At 42.8% G+C, this 19,186-nt stretch overlaps 1 protein-coding gene across 1 annotated transcript in view; it reads left to right on the top strand.

Moving 5' to 3' along the window:
• Nucleotides 1-19,186, top strand: part of ANK2 (ankyrin 2) — a 536,395-nt gene that overhangs the window by 69,299 nt on the left and 447,910 nt on the right. The gene's annotated exons all lie outside the window — the stretch shown is intronic.

Genomic DNA, 19,186 nt, shown 5'->3' with positions numbered 1-19,186 from the left:
AGGGTGCGATCCATAGATTTCTTCATCTCGAGAGCAGAGAAATGTAGGATGACAAAGGACTCGTTCACACGGTCAGTATTTGGTCAGTATTTTAGCGTCACTATTTGTAAGCCAAAAGCAGGAGTAGGTCCAAAACACAGAAGAGGCCCAGCTATTTCTATTATACCTTTTCTCTGGAGGTTCCACTTCTGGTTTTGGCTTCCAAATACTGATACTAAATACTGACCATGTCAATGAAGCCTTAGGCCTATTGCACACGACCGTATGGCTTTTTCTGTGTTTTGCAGTCCGTTTTTCACGGATCTGTTGTTCCGTTTTTTGTTTCCGCTGTGTTACAGTAATTACATAGATAAAATTGGGCTGGGCATAACATTTTCAATAGATGGTTCCGCAAAAAACGGAACGGAAACGGAAGACATACGGATGCATTTCCGTATGTGTTCCGTTTTTTGGGGACCCATTGACTTGAATGGAGCCACGGAACGTGATTTGCGGGCAATAATAGGACATGTTCTATCTTTGAACGGAAAAACGGAAATACGGAAACGGAATGCATACGGAGTACATTCTGTTTTTTTGCGGAACCATTGAAATGAATGCTTCCGTATACGGACTGTATACGGAACGCAAAAAACGGCCAGTAAACGGAAAAAAAAAACGGTTGTGTGCAGGAGGCCTAACTTGGATTAACCCAGCGTTTTGACAACTTGACAGAACACTGAAACACATAGGGGGAGATTTATCAAAACGGGTGTAAAGTAGTTACCCATAGCAACCAATCAGATTCCACCTTTCATTTTCTAAAGGAGGTTTTTAAAAATGAATGCGCAGAAAAAACGCACCAAAACTGCACAAAAAACACATAATTCTGCACTACTTATTGCATTTTTGGTGTGTTTTGTTGTGGATTTCAAAATCTGCACAGCAGGTGAATTTCTGTACATAAGAAAAAAGCAAAGTGTACATGAGATTTGTCAAATCTCATACTCTTTGCTAGTACTGAAAAACGCTGTGGCTGTGGCACAAAATCTGTTACAAAACGTCTGTGTTTAGGCCCATCCTAAGGACTCAGACTAAGCCCAGCATTAGGGCTCATGCACACGACCGTGTGTCGGCCGGGCCTGTGCTGCTGACCGCAAATTGCGGTCCGCAATACACGGGCACCGGCCATGTGCACCTCGTGTGCAAAACGTGCCACGGATGCGGACCCATTCACTTGAATGGGTCCGCAATCCAGGAGATGCGGTGCGGAACGGAGGCACGAATTGGAAACTTTCGTGGATTTTCTGCCTGTGCCTCCACACCGCAAAAAAGTAGTGCATGTACTACTTTTTTGCCATGCAGACAGTCGGATGCGGATCGCGGACCCCATTCAATTGAATGGGTCTGCGATCCGCATGTGGCGGCCCTACGGTCGGTGCCCGTGCATTGTGGACCGCAATTTGCGGTCAGCAGCACAGGCCCGGCCGACACACGGTCGTGTGCATGAGCCCTAATGCTGGGCAATCATATGAGGCTGAGCTCACATCATCGTTTAGCTTTCCATTCTTGTGATCCATCAAAAGAACAGAGGAAAAAACGGATTTGTAATTTGAGCATCAGTTATGATCAGTTGTGATCAGTTTGTGTCATTTCCGTCAGAGATCAGTTGTTTTTCACTACATACAAGACTTTTTCTCCTGTCAAAAATAACTGATCTCTGACAGAAGTGACACTAACTGATGGAAACTGATTTTAACTGATTCTCAAAAAAAGACGGATCAGTTATTTTTAGTGCAAAGTGATGCTAACTGAGCATAACTGGTGCTCAAAAAAGGGATCAGTTTTTTTTCTGTTCTGACTAATCAGCGGAACGGAAAGCTAAACGGTTATGTGAACTCAGCCTTAGAGGCCATGCCCACAAGCGTAAGGCTCCCGTGCTGCGGACTGCAAATTGTGGTCCGCAATGCACGGGCACAGGCCATGAGAACTCCGTTTGTGGATGTGGACCCATTGACTTGAATGGGTCTGCGATCCGCAACATATGGCTAAAGATAAGAACATATGTTCTATCTCTTTGTGTTGCGGAGGCCCAAGAATCCCATAGAAGCGCTTTGTAGCGCGATCCGTGCCTCCGCCCCACAAAAGATAAGTGAAGTCCTATCTTCAGTCATATGTTATGGACCTGTTGCATAAATATCTTATTTATTTTCTTATATTTTGTTTTATATTTTTTTATGTATATATATATCCATCTGGAAAAAAATTCTATTCATAGTAGTATACTGGCCAATGTTTCGGTCTTATCCAAGACCTTGTTCACGGCCTGAGTATTGTGGGTAGTAGAGGCATCGGATGGCGTCTACTACCCACAATACTCAGGGTGTGAACAAGGTCTTGGATAAGACCGAAACGTTGGCCAGTATACTGCTATGAATTTTGAATTTTTTTCCGGATGGATATATATATATAAAACAAAATATAAGAAAATAAATAAGATATTTATGCAACATTCTCTCTTGAGTGCCGTGGTCTTCCTATCAACATTGGTATTATACTTACCACTGAGCACCGTCCATACTAAATGAGGAGTGCCGTTCAACTCTTGCCTTCAATCATATGTTATGGACCTGTTCAAGTCAATGCACCACGGAGTGCACATGGCAAGTGCCCATATATTGCGGACCGGCCATTTACGGTCCGCAATATGGGCACTGAGCCAGTACGCTCGTGGGCATGAGTTATAGTTGTGTGAGCAGATTTAACCCCATGTGTTTTATTCAGTCGTCAGGGAGTGAAGCTGCTTTTAGATACTTCTGGATGGGGCATGCTGACATAGTAGATCAATGGTCAATCCTATGAAAAGGGATTTGTAGTGTATCATAGTATTCCGACTGTCATTATGTCCTTTCTATGCCGTTATATACCTTTTGACTGTTAGCTTGTACCGTTTGTGATCATTTCCTTGAATCTGTTGGCTGTAAAGTGTCCTCATGCAGTAAATGGATCTTAACCGTAGGTTGGCTCCAGGGACTTCTCCTCGCATGTGAAGGTAGTGTGGGATTACTCGATGAGCTTGCAGCAATCTGCTTATCCTATTGAACTGTGGGTAATAATGCAGCTTGGTGGCTGCTGAACTGTCATTGCACTGGATGTCACTTGTGGATTGTACCTGTTGTCACAGCGTGCTACATAGTGTGCCGTTCTCTATCATCTGATTTACATTCATATATTCTTTATTCTGCGTGATATTATAAGACATTTCTGAGATTTCACATGCTCCACATAATTCCCTAATAATTTAGTTTACTGAAGGAAAGGTATAGTCATAGGGAAAAGATACATTTCCTTGACTCAGAGGACAAACACCTTTAAAGAAAAAGTCCAGTAAATGTGTAGTTCAGATCTACATTGAAATTCTTTAGATTTCAAAATCAGTTATTTTGTGTGTAAATGTAATGTACCCAGGAATCACCATCAAACTATGTGGCTCCTATAGGAGTAGGACTGGCCTATGCATCAGCTGAACCCACCAATTTCACCAGGACTGATCACCCGTCTAATGTGTGGGGGCTTCCCAGTTCTTCGCAGGTGTCAGGAGAGAGAAGGGACAGGCAAGTTGGATTTCTCAGGGAGATTTGCCGTGGCTTACTCCCCTGTCCCTATTGAGAACACATGCATGCTTGGCTGAGGATGCATGTGTATGGGGTCGTCAAGAGAGGTAGCTGTTGGCCAAGTGACCATCTGACTAGCAGCTTTGTAATCTAAGCCTTAGGTCTTATCCACACGGCCATTGCTCGGCCGTTCCGTGAATTGGGGACCACAATTCGAATGGGTCTGTGACCAGTCCGCACTGCAAAAAAAATAGAACATGTTCTATTTTTTTGCAGTGCAGAGGCACGTAGAGAAATCCCACGGATGCACTCCGTGGTGCTTCTGTGGGGTTCCGTGCCTCCGTTACGTACATTCTGCACCTTCACTTGAATGGGTCCGCATCCGTGATGAGGTGAGCACGCGGCTGGTGTGTTTGCGGGCCGCAATAACACCACTGCCGGGCAACAACCCTGTGCATGAGGCCTTGCTGAGATTGTCCCCTCCGTGCTACAAACTCCCTTAGGCCTCTTTCACACGGGCGTTGCAGGAAAATGTGCGGGTGCGTTGCGGGAACACCCGCGATTTTTCAGCGCGAGTGCAAAACATTGTAATGCGTTTTGCACTCGCGTGAGAAAAATCACGCATGTTTGGTACCCAAACCCGAACTTCTTCACAGAAGTTCGGGCTTGGGTTAGGTGTTGTGTAGATGTTATTATTTTCCCTTATAACATGGTTATAAGGGGAAATAATAGCATTCTGAAAACAGAATGCTTAGTAGGTGATCAATTGAGGGTTAAAAAAATATAAAAAATTAACTCACCTTCTCCTCTTGTTCGCGTAGTTCCCGGTCTCTTCTTTACTTCTTTAATGATGAGCTGTGGGCTGCCGCTAAAGGACCTTTGGTGACGTCAGATCACATGGTCCATCACCGTGGTGATGGACCATGTGATTGGAGCATGTGATCTGACGTCACCACAGGTCCTAGCTGATAGTTCATCTTTTAAGAAGTAAAGAAGAGACCGGGAACTACGCGAACAAGAGGAGAAGGTGAGTTAATATTTTTTTTTTTTTTTAACCCTCAATTGATCACCTACTGTATTCAGAATGCTATTATTTTCCCTTATAACCATGTTATAAGGGAAAATAATACAGTGAATAGACTGTCACCTAGTAACCATGCGTGAAAATCGCACCGCATCCGCACTTGCTTGCGGATGCTTGCGATTTTCACGCAACCCCATTCATTTCTATGGGGCTTGCGTTACGTGAAAAACGCACAAAGAGGAGCATGCTGCGATTTTCACGCAACGCACAAGTGATGCGTGAAAATCACCGCTCATGTGAACAGCCCCATAGAAATTAATGGGTCAGGTATCCGTGTGGATGCAATGCGTTCACCTCCCGCAACGCATCCGCGCGGAAAACTCGCTCGTGTGAAAGGGGCCTTAGTGTGGTAACTTGATGGACTCTACCTAGATGTTGATTTGTGAAACAAACATGGCTAATCAGGGTTTAGTTTCTTGGCCGCACAGATGCCAAGAATGCGCCTGTCTGAATGATAAAAGATCATTTAAAATAGTGCATGAGTTTCCACAATAAGCTAAGGGGTTAGGGCCCGTTCACATGGCTGGTTTTGATGGAGCTAAACTGCGAGTGGACACCCGCCAAGAAAGAACATGTCCCATCTTGGCTTACTCACAGTTTTAAATCGTTGGCCTGCGATGCCTCCGATTGAAAACAATGGGAAGCAGACACCACGTGTCTGCCGTCAGGATTGTGATGTGGTGTCCATTCTAAAATTCTGGCTGCAAATTACGCCGCGAGAATGGGCCCTAAGGCATTCTTCACACATTGGTTGTGGCTTTGTTTGGCTTCTGAAAACGCTACAAATTTTATGTGTTTTTACAAGTGTTTTTTTATGGCTTTTTTTTTATTTACACGTTTTGCCATGTATTTTCCATATATGTTTATTTATGGAAAAGGGTATTGGAAAAAGCATGAGAAAATGCCACATCTAGAGTAAGCTGCTTAAAAAAATGACCCAAAAATGCACTAAAACTGAATAAAAACGAGGGGGAACCCTCCCATTCCACCTCCGCTCTGTTGTACGGTGCTTGCCTGATTCCATCAGTCCCATACACATTGAATTGAGTGAAAGACGCTTGCTCTCCGCCACTCCATCCAAACTCCTCCTCGCTGGGCTGATGCTTGTGTCCTCAGTTCTACTGATTGGTTGTAGTCCCAGTGGTGGGGCCCCAAATGACCAGGCATTTATCACCTTTCGTGATGCTGATGCTGGGCTGCTGATGTATTTAGCTCACCATGGATTATGTAGACTGGAAGCAAATGATTTTTCTGCCTCCAAGTGTAGCCAAAAATATCCCCATTCACTGACAACAAGCAGACATCTTGAAAATGCTAAGGAGTTCAAACACAAAGTATATTTGAAAATTGAAGGACTTTTTATTGTTGAATGATTTAGCTTGTATGTATTGCACCCTAAAAAAATATGGATGACATCCGTGTTGCATCAGTTTTTTTTTTTTTTTTGCGGATCTGTTGTAACAATGCCTATCCTTGTGAACAAAACAGACAAGAATAGGGCATGTTCAATTTTTTTTGCAAGACTGCGGAACGGACGTACAGATGTAGACAGCACAGGGTGTGCTGCCCACATTTTTCTACGGCTCCATTGAAATGGATTGGATGCAGAACAAAAATACGGTCGTGTGAATGGGGCCTTATTTATCTGAGACCAGAAAACTCCTTTGAGGGATATTTTTACTTAAAGGGGCTCTGTGTGCTACAGATATTAATGACTTATCCCTCATATATGTAATCAATATCAGAGCGGTGGGGGTCCAACACCTGGCAACCCCACCAATTGGCTGTTGCCATGGCACTGGAAAATGACAGCGCACGGAGGGGAAGCAGTAGGTTCTGTACACTGTGTAATTTGTACTGAAGCTCAGCTCCCAATCACTTGCAGTACCCCAGCATGGCCACTACACAGTATATGGCGCTGTCTGCCTCCAGCTCTGTATACAATAATAGTCTCCAGCTCTGCGGCATCCTGAAACAGCTGGCCGGCGCAGTGCTGGATGTCGGACTCCCCCCAGTCTGATAATAATGACTTGTCCGGAGGATAGCTCAATATCTATAGCCCGGAGAACCCCTTAATTGTTATATACCTTAATACGGCCTTGATCTTTTACTGGAAGACAACTTTGCTTCAGCTCCATCAGGGTATATTCTATTTAAAGTCATAAATAAAGCATGAGATATATACTAATGCTAATGTACTCTCTGCAGGAGCCAGGAGCTTTGCTAGGTTATTACAACTCCCCGGGCAGATAGCCATCCACAGAAATGTCTGAGAACTTCGGCTACAGTTACTGCTTTTGGATTGTACAGACGGACTCACTTAATAGCCAGATTCTACTGTTTATCAGATCTGCGAAGTCGGGGAGAGAAAAGAAAGCATATTTAGAATGGTATTTAGGTATGGCGCTGAGTGGATTGTTTATTGAAGATATATAGTCTCTGAGAAAGAACATTTCCTGATATTCTGCCGCATTCCTTTAATACCAGAAAGTGCAAGGTCAGCATCTGCTTTACCATCATAACCAGGAATCTAGTAATAATCTGACTTCCATTATCTCACATGAATATTGACCAGTAGTAGCCCTTGTGCTGTCAGGAGCTTTAGTATATTAGTAAGTTAGTTTTCTAACTGGGATGATGGTTCATTATTTCATACAGCAGCTCTTTCCAGAACTTTCTTACCATTTCTATACCTATACCACTTACATAATTGTTTACCGCTTATACAAGTGTCTGGCACTAAATACATATACAGTACTTCTATTAAGTATATATGAAATAACTCCAACGTGCACAACCGTCAACTCCAAAATCTGTTGTCCTCGGAGAGTAGGGAGGCCCCTATGCACATTAGATGGTAGGGTGATCACGCCGAAATTGGCGAGTTCGGCTGACATATCTAATGTATATGATCAGTTTTACTCTCTCATTGCATTATAACAAACAGTGCATTGGCTTTAATAGGTTGTTTTGCAGTAATAAAAACGAGAAATTTAGCTGTAGTTAGCAGTAAAATGTTTGCTTCATGTTTATTCTTTGTGTATTATCATATATTACTGTGTATGGCGGTTTTACAAGTTGTGTATAGTGTTTTATTGTGGCTTAACTTGCATTGGTCTGGCAATATAATGCTTAGGCTGGGTCTGGATCTGCATTGTCATTTCTGGTTCTCTGGTCTGTCATAGGATCAAAACACTGAAAATGGTGGACACCATTGTCACCAGTTGGACCTCATTGACCTGTAACGAGGTCTGTTGAGTTTTGTCACGGTGTCCTGTCATTTTATCTTAAAAATAGTAATGCATGCTCTGCTATTTTCTTGTGGAAAATGTGGCAGAATCCACATGGAGGCTTAGTTTTCCTTGTCATGAAGATCTAAACTAATAGCCACCATTATGTGCTCCTTGGTCATTGAAAAACTACCCTGTTTCTGTATGTATGTGTCAGGCCTTACTATAGTTCTGAGATTATATTCCTATACAGGGAAGATCAGAATGAGCAGTACACATCATTGTGAGAAAACAAATGCATGCTGCATCCATGACTATAATCTGTACTGACCTCATGGAGTAGTCCTTTAAGATTTATTCATATATGTTTTATATATGTCAGGGTCCCTCAGGTGACTGATGTCAGGAGATCAAGGAGACTGGCTGAGCGTGGAGGAATCTAGCAGCCTCCTTGATTTCTCTTGATTCAGTATTGATAGGGTTAATGACCACTTCCCTTTTCTCAGCTGATGCTCAGTGGTCATCACTTCTACCCTTTATAGTCTGACCCCCACCCTTCTGACTATGCGGTAGATAGCTTTCATTTGGGTTTGGCTGAGCTGGTGTGAGGTCGTCAATGGTGTTCCTGCTCGCCCATCTCTACTTAAGTTAAGTGTCGCGTTTGTTTGTGTTTGTTATAGTCCCTGTTGATTGTATCTGGGCCTGAGACAGAGACATCCTTTTGTCCATCTGGGGAGGAATGGGTTGTCTCTGGTCCTAACCTTATTTTAGGGTCCTATAGGGAAAAAAGGGCCTAGGTATCGTGCATATGAATATTCCTACCTTCAAGGTCTATTCATATTAATAGGTAGTTAGGGCCTGGATCAGGGTTGTTTAGGAGGTGTCCTGTTCCATTCCCTAGTTTCCAGGCCCAGTTATTTTTCCCCTTCTCTCCTGTGTTCAGTGTGGAAGTTTTCCCCCACATTGATTGTGACAATATACCGTAGATTACTACTCCTAGTAGATACATTTTCATTTACATAGGAACGAATATACCAAGTTTAGGAAATAACCCTCTTAGTGACTCCCTTGGTGTGGTCTCCATTAGTGTATTAGGTTACATATTAAATTACAAACCCTCCTCTCAGGGATAAGTGGTTTTCACTAGCAAATGTCAAGGGATCTGATCTGCTCGGTGAGGCTCTCAGATGCTAGCATTGTGTCTGGGAACATTTGCAATTTATAGTAACTCCTGTACTGATAAATGTCATAGAATTAGACTTTGCAGTGCTCATAAATCCAATGTAGTAAATGGCTCACATCTAATTGATGTCTGCACTAGGAAAAGTGCACCAATAACACACAATATATGGTACAGTATACAAATAGAGAAATAGTCAAAACCCAGGAGTTCAATTAGCAGGGTGGTTCTTAAAAGCATATGAACACAAGGAAGCTGTCCATCCAGTTATTGAGAATTCAGTAATAGATAAAAAAATAATTTTATTTTCCATTATTGATTTTCCTAACATATCGGATATCAATGTAAATCAATGTTAAAAGCTGTTTTCCGTAGATAGGTATTTGACAACAGAAAACTAATTTTGTTTTTCCTCCAGAGGTATACATTAATTGAGGACAATGTAACGTTTATTACTATTACTAAGATGGCCTACTTGGAAGATCCACCCTAATTAGCGGCCCCCAACTGGGCGATGATGCCTAACCTTGCTGTGTGCACAAGACCTAATTGGGGGAAGAGGAGGGTGAAAGGGTAGTCAGACAGATCAGAACCAGCTGAGCACAACTATAACCGAATTAGAATCAAAGAACAAAACCAACAAAAAACCAAGACCAGAGAGTCACGTCAGAACCAAAATAAGAGACAAACACAGATTCAAATACTAGACATGATCAGCACCAGGATATTATGGCAATGGTACAATCTGCAGTCAAAGTCATAAACAAGCGAAAGGTCAGAGATCCAGGTATCCAAGAGTTCAAACAAAACTCGCCTATGAGACAGAAGGACCAATCATAGGCAACTGTGGGCAGCCCAACCAGCCTTGCTGCCAGGAAGGCTGGTTGCGATGGCGCAAAGCCGGTGGTGTCACCAAAGAGAGGCCGGGCTTGCCGCAGGAATGTGGAGAGGTAAGTACAAGACAGGAGAGTGTGCAAAATACTATTTTGGATAAATCACTGGGACGGTAGTGTTTTCCATTAATGGACATGATCTGTAAATTAAATTGTGCTCCCCAGACTTTCACCTTTAATTTTCACACAAATGTATTTAATTTGCAGAAAATGTATATAAGATAGAAACCTTTAAACTGCACATTTGCTTGTAATTTGTCACATGTCTGATAAATGTCTGTGAGATGACTACAAACTTCCTGTACTTCTTTTCTTGATGGTTTGAAGTGCTGTAGTAATGTTCACTTGTAGCTGAGCATTAGACATGGTCATCTGGTAGTAAGAGTCTTCTGATATGTCAGAAGGCAGTATAGCGAGGTCTATGGAAAGGGATCCTCTAGAGTGGAAAAATCGCCTCTGCTTTTAGCTTGGTCTCATCTTTGAGCTACTATTGATAAAATATAGTCTGGCTGGGATCCACATTCATTTTTACTAACGCAAACCTTTAATAAACAATAAAATCCTCACTGTACTCTTAGTTCATCATGTACAGTAGATTTGTAAAGCCCTTGTCTTCAGAAATCAGCCATTGCTGCAGCTTCTTGCTAATTTACTAATTGGTTATCATTGTCGACCATTTTACAGACATAGTAGAACTGCAGCCCAGTCATGGTCACTTTGCCTATAAATCTGCTTGCTCCTATTACACCCCTTACCACTGCAGAGAGGGAGAGACTGCCTACTTGAGTCTGTTCCTCCTAGGACAGGATCTAATAGGTGTGCTAAGGGGACAGACATAGTGGCAATGTCATAGTTGAACCTCTTGGCGGCAGCACTGTATCTATATAGCACATATGGCAAAGGGGTTGATTGCTTATCTTTAGGCATGTTAGACACTTACCACAAGCCTTACGCCACCTCATGACTGACATGGAAGTACCTCAATACTTTGAGACTAAAATAATGCACATCTTTTAAGAATGTGGTATATTTCAACCTCTCTTAGGGGGGGGAAATCATTATTCCCCCACATGTGTTTTTTGGGAGGGAATAATGGGATTTGCTACTTTTCAATGCCTGCTACTCATCATTGTTTACATGGCTCCTCCGGCAGCACATGCCCCATCTTTTCAAAACTATCGAGGTAGGCATGACTTGTCACACATTTGAGGAACAGCATGCACTCTGTTGTATTGATACGCTTTCTGACACAATTCTACATTTTGCTAATCACAGTAGAAAAACGTGGGGTCGTAGTTCCTGTTCACATGTTTTGTCTTTCATACATTTTCCAATCAGCTTGGCTTGCCATTATTGACATTTACAGCGTTGTCAGCAGTTCTAGATGTCAGTACCTAACAATTATGCATTGATGTCTAGGCCACTCTAATACCTAAAAGCATTTCTCAGATATTGATAATCTGTTGTTCTAAAGCGTTTGGAAAAAAATTAACCCATTAAATGTATTGCAGTGTAAAATACTTACACTGCTGTTGAATATGGAAAAAGACAATATTGTCCCACATTCACTACTGTGGCTGTGCTTTAATTTTGCAATTATGGGTGCCAAAACTTGGAGTATTTTTGTTGTTTGACATATTTAGGAAGCAAGTAACCCAAAAAGAATAATCCACCACTCCTCATCCGCCAATGGGGCCTGGCTTAATTGGAAAAAGGTGTGACTTCATGGGAAAAGGAAGTTGCTTAAAGGGCATCTGTCAGAAGATCAACCCTATCAAACCAGTCATAGTGGCAGTAATCCATTTCTCAGTTTACGAGAAATATGTGTTTTTTAAAATATCCAAATTAGGGATTAAGTGCACTGAAGGTGGGCCCTAGCCACAGTGCGCACCTTAGCTTCTCTACTTTGCTTCCCTGGACATTCCCCTATCCACCTGAATGACTGGTTCTATCGATCAAGTGGAGATGGGAATGTCCAGGAAAGCAGAGGAGCTAAGGTGCACAGAATTGCTATGGTCCATCTTCAGTGCACTTAAGCTCTAATTTGCGTGTTTTTTTTATTTTTTATAAATCTTTATTAGAATAAAACATATACAAACCGTTTTCTTTTCTTCTTCTTCATACAAAATTACAATTCAGAATTAATATTATTTTAACTTCCCCTTAACCACCCATTGCCCACCCCTCCCTACCCTTGCGATGCATCTCAAATCCCTCTATCACCCTAATAAAGGTGAGAGAGAAGGAAAAGAGGGCTATGGAAGAAGATGGGGGAAAAAAAGCAAAAAATCATGGAGAGTTAAAAGATAGAAATGGAGGTGAGGAAGTTTAAAACCTCCAAGCCTCCCAATTGCAGGATAAAACTTACCAGGAAAGATTAAAGGACCTTAACATGTATAGCTTGGAAGAAAGACGAGACAGAGGGGATATGATAGAAACTTTTAAATACATAAAGGGAATCAACAAGGTAAAAGAAGAAAAACTGCTACAAGAGGACATCGTTTTAAATTAGAGGGGCAAAGGTTTAAAAGTAATATCAGGAAGTATTACTTTACTGAGAGAGTAGTGGATGCATGGAATAGCCTTCCTGCAGAAGTGGTAGCTGCAAAAACAGTGGAGGAGTTTAAGCATGCATGGGATAGGCATAAGGCCATCCTTCATATAAGATAGGGCCAGGGGCTATTCATAGTATTCAGTATATTGGGCAGACTAGATGGGCCAAATGGTTCTTATCTGCCGACACATTCTATGTTTCTATATCTTGAACCATTTTTCCTGACTGTTTCTTTGCTTATATAGAATATTTTCATAGTTTTTAAAGGGAACCTGTCTCCTCCAAAAACCATCCCAAGCTGCCAGCAGTACCTGCGTGTATCCAGCAGTGTGTTTCTGATGATACCTTTCTTCCTGAAGGCAGATGCGGCAAAAGTACTGAAAACGTTATTTTATCCCCTGCCCGGCGCGCTTCTCCACACATGCTTGAAGTCAAGGGGGCAGCGGCCTCCTTGCTTGAAGTCACGGTAACCACACTGCCTTTCCTGCCCCTTCGCTGTGACTGACAGCCGGCTGTTCGGCAAAGGCAGCCGAACTCTCTGCATAAGCGCTGTCAATCACAGCGAAGGGGCAGGGAAGGGGGCGTGGTTACCGTGACTTGTAGCAAGGAGGCCGCTGCCACCTTGACTTCAAGAATGTGTGGAGAAGTGCGTCAGGCAGGGGATAAAACATTTTCAGTACTTTTGCTGCATCTGCCTTCAGGAAGAAAGGCATCATCAGAAACACGCTGCTGGCTACACGCAGGTACTGCTGGCAGCTTGGGATGGTTTTGGGAGGTGACAGGTTCCCTTTAACTCTATTGACCAAATTTATCCATGCGTTCAGATTTGGAACATTCCGTGAGAACCAGACTCGAGTAATCAAGAGTCTCGCCAAGAGCAGTATTCTACTCAAAAGAATCTTTTTATATTTATGGCAATTTACCTTACAAAGATCACTCAATATCCAGCATTCAACCATAAATGGAATCGAGAGTTTCAATTTATGGGTAACAAAGTTATGAATCGCAGACCAATATTGTTTAAGTTCTGGGCAGGACCAAAGCATACAATATGTAGGTGATCAGCCCCAGTTAAATCACACCGTGGACACTTAGAACTTTCTCTTAAACAGCATTTATTAAGCCATAAGGGCATAACATACAATCTATGCTAAATATTAAATTGTACCAATACGTGATTATAATTGTGAGATATTGAACTTAAATTGATAAATATATTCCCCCAACCCTCTACTTGAATCCTTGGGCAATCAACTCCCCAGGACCTTTGTCCAGGTGATTGTGTATTAATAAATAGTGCCTTAAGTAGTAATTTATACAATTGTGCAATCTTAACCCTTTGATCTAAATTCCCTAATAAATCATTTAAAACAGTAGAAATATGTATATCCAAAAGTGATTTATCCTTTACACTACATAGTGCCGAACGTAGCTGAAAATATCTGAACCAGGACAAGTTACCCATAGTCTCCCTTTGTGCTAGCACCGAGAACGGAAGTATCTCTCCATTCTTCACTACCTGTGTAACATATAAAATATTATTTTTTTGCCAAAACTGGTCCACGGCTAACTTATCTAAGGTTTGTAATTGGAAATTATGCCAGAGGGGAGTACACTGGAGAGATCCTTTTATTCCCAGCCATCTTCTAATATTGTCCCATGACTTAGATAGTAACTTTTTAGCCTCTCTGTACTCCTGTTGGACATTAATTAATGGCCCAGATTCCAATAGTGTGAATATGTTGTTATACGAAGATCTCCTCACCAAAGTAGTACACAATACACTTTTCTCCCATTCACGATATAACCATAGCTGCCCGGCTATGAAATAGCCCTTGAAGTAGGGAAGGTTCAATCCTCCTTGCTCCAAAGGCTTGTATAAATATTCCAATTTAAGCCTTACTCGCTTTCTTCCCCACAACAGATCATTAATGATTCTCTCGATGAGTTAAAAAAATGTATCCTCTATCCATATGAGTGAATTCCTAAGGATATAGAGGAGGGGGTAAAATCACCATCTTCACCAGGGTTACTTTGTCAGCTCTGGATAAGGGAAGTCAAAGCCATACTTCAATTTTTGATCTCAGTTTAGTTAACAGTGGAATCAGATTAAGCTGAAGAAAATCTTTAATCTTAGGGGATATAATCATACCCAAGTATTGGAAGGAATCAGAAACATTCAAATTGCTTGAAGTTCCCTCACCAGAGAGGACAAAAGCATCCACTGGCATAAGAGTGGTTTTTGACCAATTTATATCTAGGCCTGAGACTTTGCCAATAGAGTTAACTATTCGGATGAGTCTTGGAAGCATTGTGCTGGTATAGTAAAAAGAGAAAAAGGTCCAGCTCGGTTAAAATGTTACCTTTATTTTTCAGTGCAGATAAAAGCCAGTTACAGTCCAGTCTACATGTTTCGGATCAGAGACAGTAGCGATCCTTACTCATGACATATACATGCTGAGAAGGGGGTTAGATATGTAGCGCCTCCACTTGAAAGCAGGCGGACACACTAACTACAAGCCCCTCCTTCAAATGAAATTGACAACATGTGCTAAAAAGCATGGCTAATTAAAACAAAAGAACACAAACAAGTCATGGATCAAAAATTCAATAGTGTAATATTAGGTCATGTTTCCGATTGAGTCCACTTGGTGTACTGGACCCCATTTTAAAAATCCAAAAGGACTCACGATTCAAAAGCTTCTTCTTGTAATTACCATCCCTAGGTGGTGGAGTAACCCTTTCCAGGCCTTGTACTGTTAAACCCTCTGTGTTGCCACCATGTACCAATGAAAAATGCAAGCTAACTGCAGACACATTCCTGGCATGTGAATGAGGAATGTCAGAGATGTGCCTGCACAGTCTAACCTTAAGGCCATTCGTGGTGCAACCAATGTACTGGAGGGAACAGAGGGTGCATGAGATACAATACACCACATGAGTGGTGTTAGTTGATGTATTGTTTGATGGAAAAACTTTGATTCATGGCATAGGAAAAAACTTCCTTGCCAGGTGGCATATAAGAGCAACACGTACAGATTCTATGCCCACATTTGTAGCTTTCGAGAAACCGCAACCACACTGGAGAAGCTCATGCCCCCTCAGAATACAAAGAGGGGCAGAGTCTATTGCCCAGTGTGGGCGCTCTACGGGCTGAGCACAAGATGCCACCCTTCAAGACACTGCGCCATTGGTCATCTGTTGAAAGTACAGGTAAGTGTTTTCTTACTATATTACAGATCTGCGAGTATTGTGCACTGTAAGTAGTGACAAAAACAGGCGGACGGGAATGCCGTGACTGATCTGAGTTCACAGAGCGACGTGTGCCGTTGTGGTGGGTAAATAATAATGATTGTCTGGGTCTAGACAGGGCCTCCTTCTGGGCGCATGATAAACTGTGCTGGGAATATTGTCTCATGGAAAGATGGAAGGCAGCAGATCGCATCTCCATGCGGCATGTTGCATCCTGAGTGCAGTTTCGTCTGATGCGAATAAACTCACCCTTAGGGATTTGTAGCGGAGGGGTAGCACGATCCACAAGGTCTCCGCTGGTAGACAGGAAAAGCAGGCAATGATCCAAATAGGCCGGTACAACATACAATCCTTCCCTCCCAAGAACTGTAACGGAACGCCTAGCACCCCGACCGGGTACCTCCGATAGCTGCTCCTAGTGCTTCCAGAGGACTCCAAGCACTCCACTTGACACCGTCAGCACTGCAGACCCCACGAACCGCCGAAGCTTGGTGGAGGTCTTGCCGTCTCCTACCCACCCTGGACCTATGACAAGGCTCCAGTGGGTGAACCTCTCCTAAATCCAGAGACAGGAACCAGGAGCAAGCTCTTACAAGAGCTAGGAGTTATAGCCAGGGGAGTATACAGCGTATAGCAATCCCCATACACATGAGACGAGGCTCTATGTTGAGTGTAAAACAGGAACTGACTGTACTTCACGTACAGCCTCTTTTATTCACAAACCAAAAACATAGTACTGCCCACAGGGTTTTGAAATACAACCAATCAATATGTTACAACACATACAATGTGAGTACAGCAACCAATCGTTCACGCCCCCAGAGGACCAGAAGGGAGACTGCGACACAGGACAGATACAACATATCCCCACAATGCATCATGGTTTCCTCCTCTCTGTCCCGGAGACAACCAAGGAGCAATCCAATTATCTCTCAGGACAAAGGGAAATCACCAATACACATGTGCAGACAACAGGACGGGAATCCCCACCCAAACACACAATGTCACACCCTCCCAGCAAACACAGACATTAACATATCCCAGATAGCTCTAGTCTGAGGGCATATCATTAGGTGAATGCCGCTCAGAATACACAAATACAATACAATTAGCTATCTGGGTCCCCTCACATAACAACATACAATTGCATGAATGCTGGCGGTTTTCATGCAGCCAGCATAGGAACGTTACAGCCCACCTGAACCATATTACCCAAAACATATATACGCTTGGTTCTTTAAAGTGGCATACGCATATGCAATAACATCGTACATACAGGAATGACAATATACAGTGGCTGGGTTTGCCACAGGATATTTTTAGCAACATGGGGAGGATGACAAGATGCCGCATGGAGAGTTGTATCACCCGCGGTTTCTTTGCAAAAAGTGCGGGTGTTAATTGAACCAGTACACTCGTTGCCCTCCAGAGACAAGTCCAAAAAAGAAATATAAGTAGCACGAGAGTGCACAGTAAATTTCAAATTGCACACATTGCAATTCAAAAACTCCTCAAAGAGTGGTATGGTCGCCTCATCCCCCGACCATATGAACAGCAGGTCGTCGATGTAACGACCATACCACTCCAGCGAGGATGCCCAGGGATTGGTCGGGGAGAATAGAAATGCATGTTCCCACCAGGCCATGTACACATTGGCCAGGGAGGGGGAGAATTTGGCTCCCATGGAAACTCCCGACAATTGCAGGAAAAACCTGTCATTGAACATAAAAAAGTTGTGTGTTAATAAGAAAAAGGGGATGAAAAATCTGAATATACAGCAAGAAACAAGCGTAATGCTTGTACAGCCAAGTCATGTGGAATGACGGTGTAGAGGGAAGTCACGTCTGCAGTGATCCATGCAAAACGTGGCTCCCACTTCAGGCTATGAAAAGCCTGTAAAACACTCCTAGTGTCTTGTAGGAAACCAGGTATTTCCTGCACCAGTGGCTGCAGCAGAGAGTCAACCCAGGCTGAGATGTTCAGAGAACGAGCCAATGCCCGACACAATAGGACGCATGGAAGGAGGAAAACCTCCCTTGTGTATCTTGGGAAGGGAGTGGAAAATGGGGATCACTGGAAATTGAACAAAAATAAAATCGCTTTGACGTTGATCCAAATAACCATTTTCCAATCCCTTCTCCAAGAGGCATTGTATTTGTTGCTGAAAGAGGGGAGTGGGATCACCTGGAAGCTCCTCATAAACAGAGGTGTCTTCTAACATTAATACATTTTGTAATTTATAGATAGCTTTAACCAGGATGACCACTGCTTCCCCCTTATCAGCCGATTTAATAGAAATGTCGGGCATTGACTCGAGTTCGGACAGGGCTTGTCGCTCTATATATGACAGGTTGTTAAAGAAAGTCGCATATCCCCTTGCAAAGCAAATAAATCCCGTATAACTAATTCCTGATAATGATCCAGAGCAGGAGTGCGTGAATGAATGGGATAAAACCCAGGGTTATGAGTAGTGAACTTGTGTGCAAAATCACTGCCCGGATCGAAATCAGGAATAGTACGGGATTGCTGTAAAAAAGATAAATTAGATAATTCTTGAAAAGAAAAAGAGGACACAGGTGAATGACGTGACTCATCAAAACAGACTACATCAGCATTACACATAGGCAAGGTAGGCTCGTTGGAGAGGGCTGGGGTGGAATCCTGACAGTCCCCAAAATGTTTTTTCACAGTCAAGCCCCGTGCAAATCTATTTAGATCCATAATAGTGCGGTAAATGTCTGCCTGACAAGACGGGGAGAATGAAAGGCCCCTGTATAGGATATCTAGTTGTGACTGTGAAAAAACCTTTGCGGAAAGGTTAAAGACCTGGATATTCATCTCATTCTCCTGTTGCGTGAGGGATATCGACCTCCCTTTGGAATGTTTACGTCCTGCACGCCGTTTTTTGCTTTCTTGATAGGGAAAATATTACCAGCCGCACCGGACGTATCGTCTGATTCAAAATCTGGGGCTCCAGATGGTATGGGCTCCGAAACCGAGTCGGAAGATTCCGGGTCGGTGGAGCTGAAAACCACGCTCCTAAACTGATTTCTCCCTCTTTGGGAGCGGTGATGTTTTTTCATGATGGAGCGTGGAGTGCGGAATTTTTGGTCAGACCATATATAGACTGACTGCGTTTTATAGTCCTGGAGATCCCGGTTAAATTTTGTCCGCGAGTTTGCTTATTTCTGGCTCAAAAAATGTATATAAATATGCACTGGTAACAAAAGGCTAAATACAGGGGAGCAACACCTGGTGTGCAATTTGAAATTTACTGTGCACTCTCGTGCTACTTATATTTCTTTTTTGGACTTGTCTCTGGAGGGCGACGAGTGTACTGGTTCAATTAACACCCGCACTTTTCGCAAAGAAACCACGGGTGATACAACTCTCCATGCGG

Source organism: Bufo bufo, chromosome 2 (assembly GCF_905171765.1).
Source record: "Bufo bufo chromosome 2, aBufBuf1.1, whole genome shotgun sequence".
Classification (NCBI taxonomy): Eukaryota; Metazoa; Chordata; class Amphibia; order Anura; family Bufonidae; genus Bufo; species Bufo bufo.
Note: the sequence above shows the minus strand (reverse complement) of the source record. Positions and strands in the feature narration are given on the sequence as shown.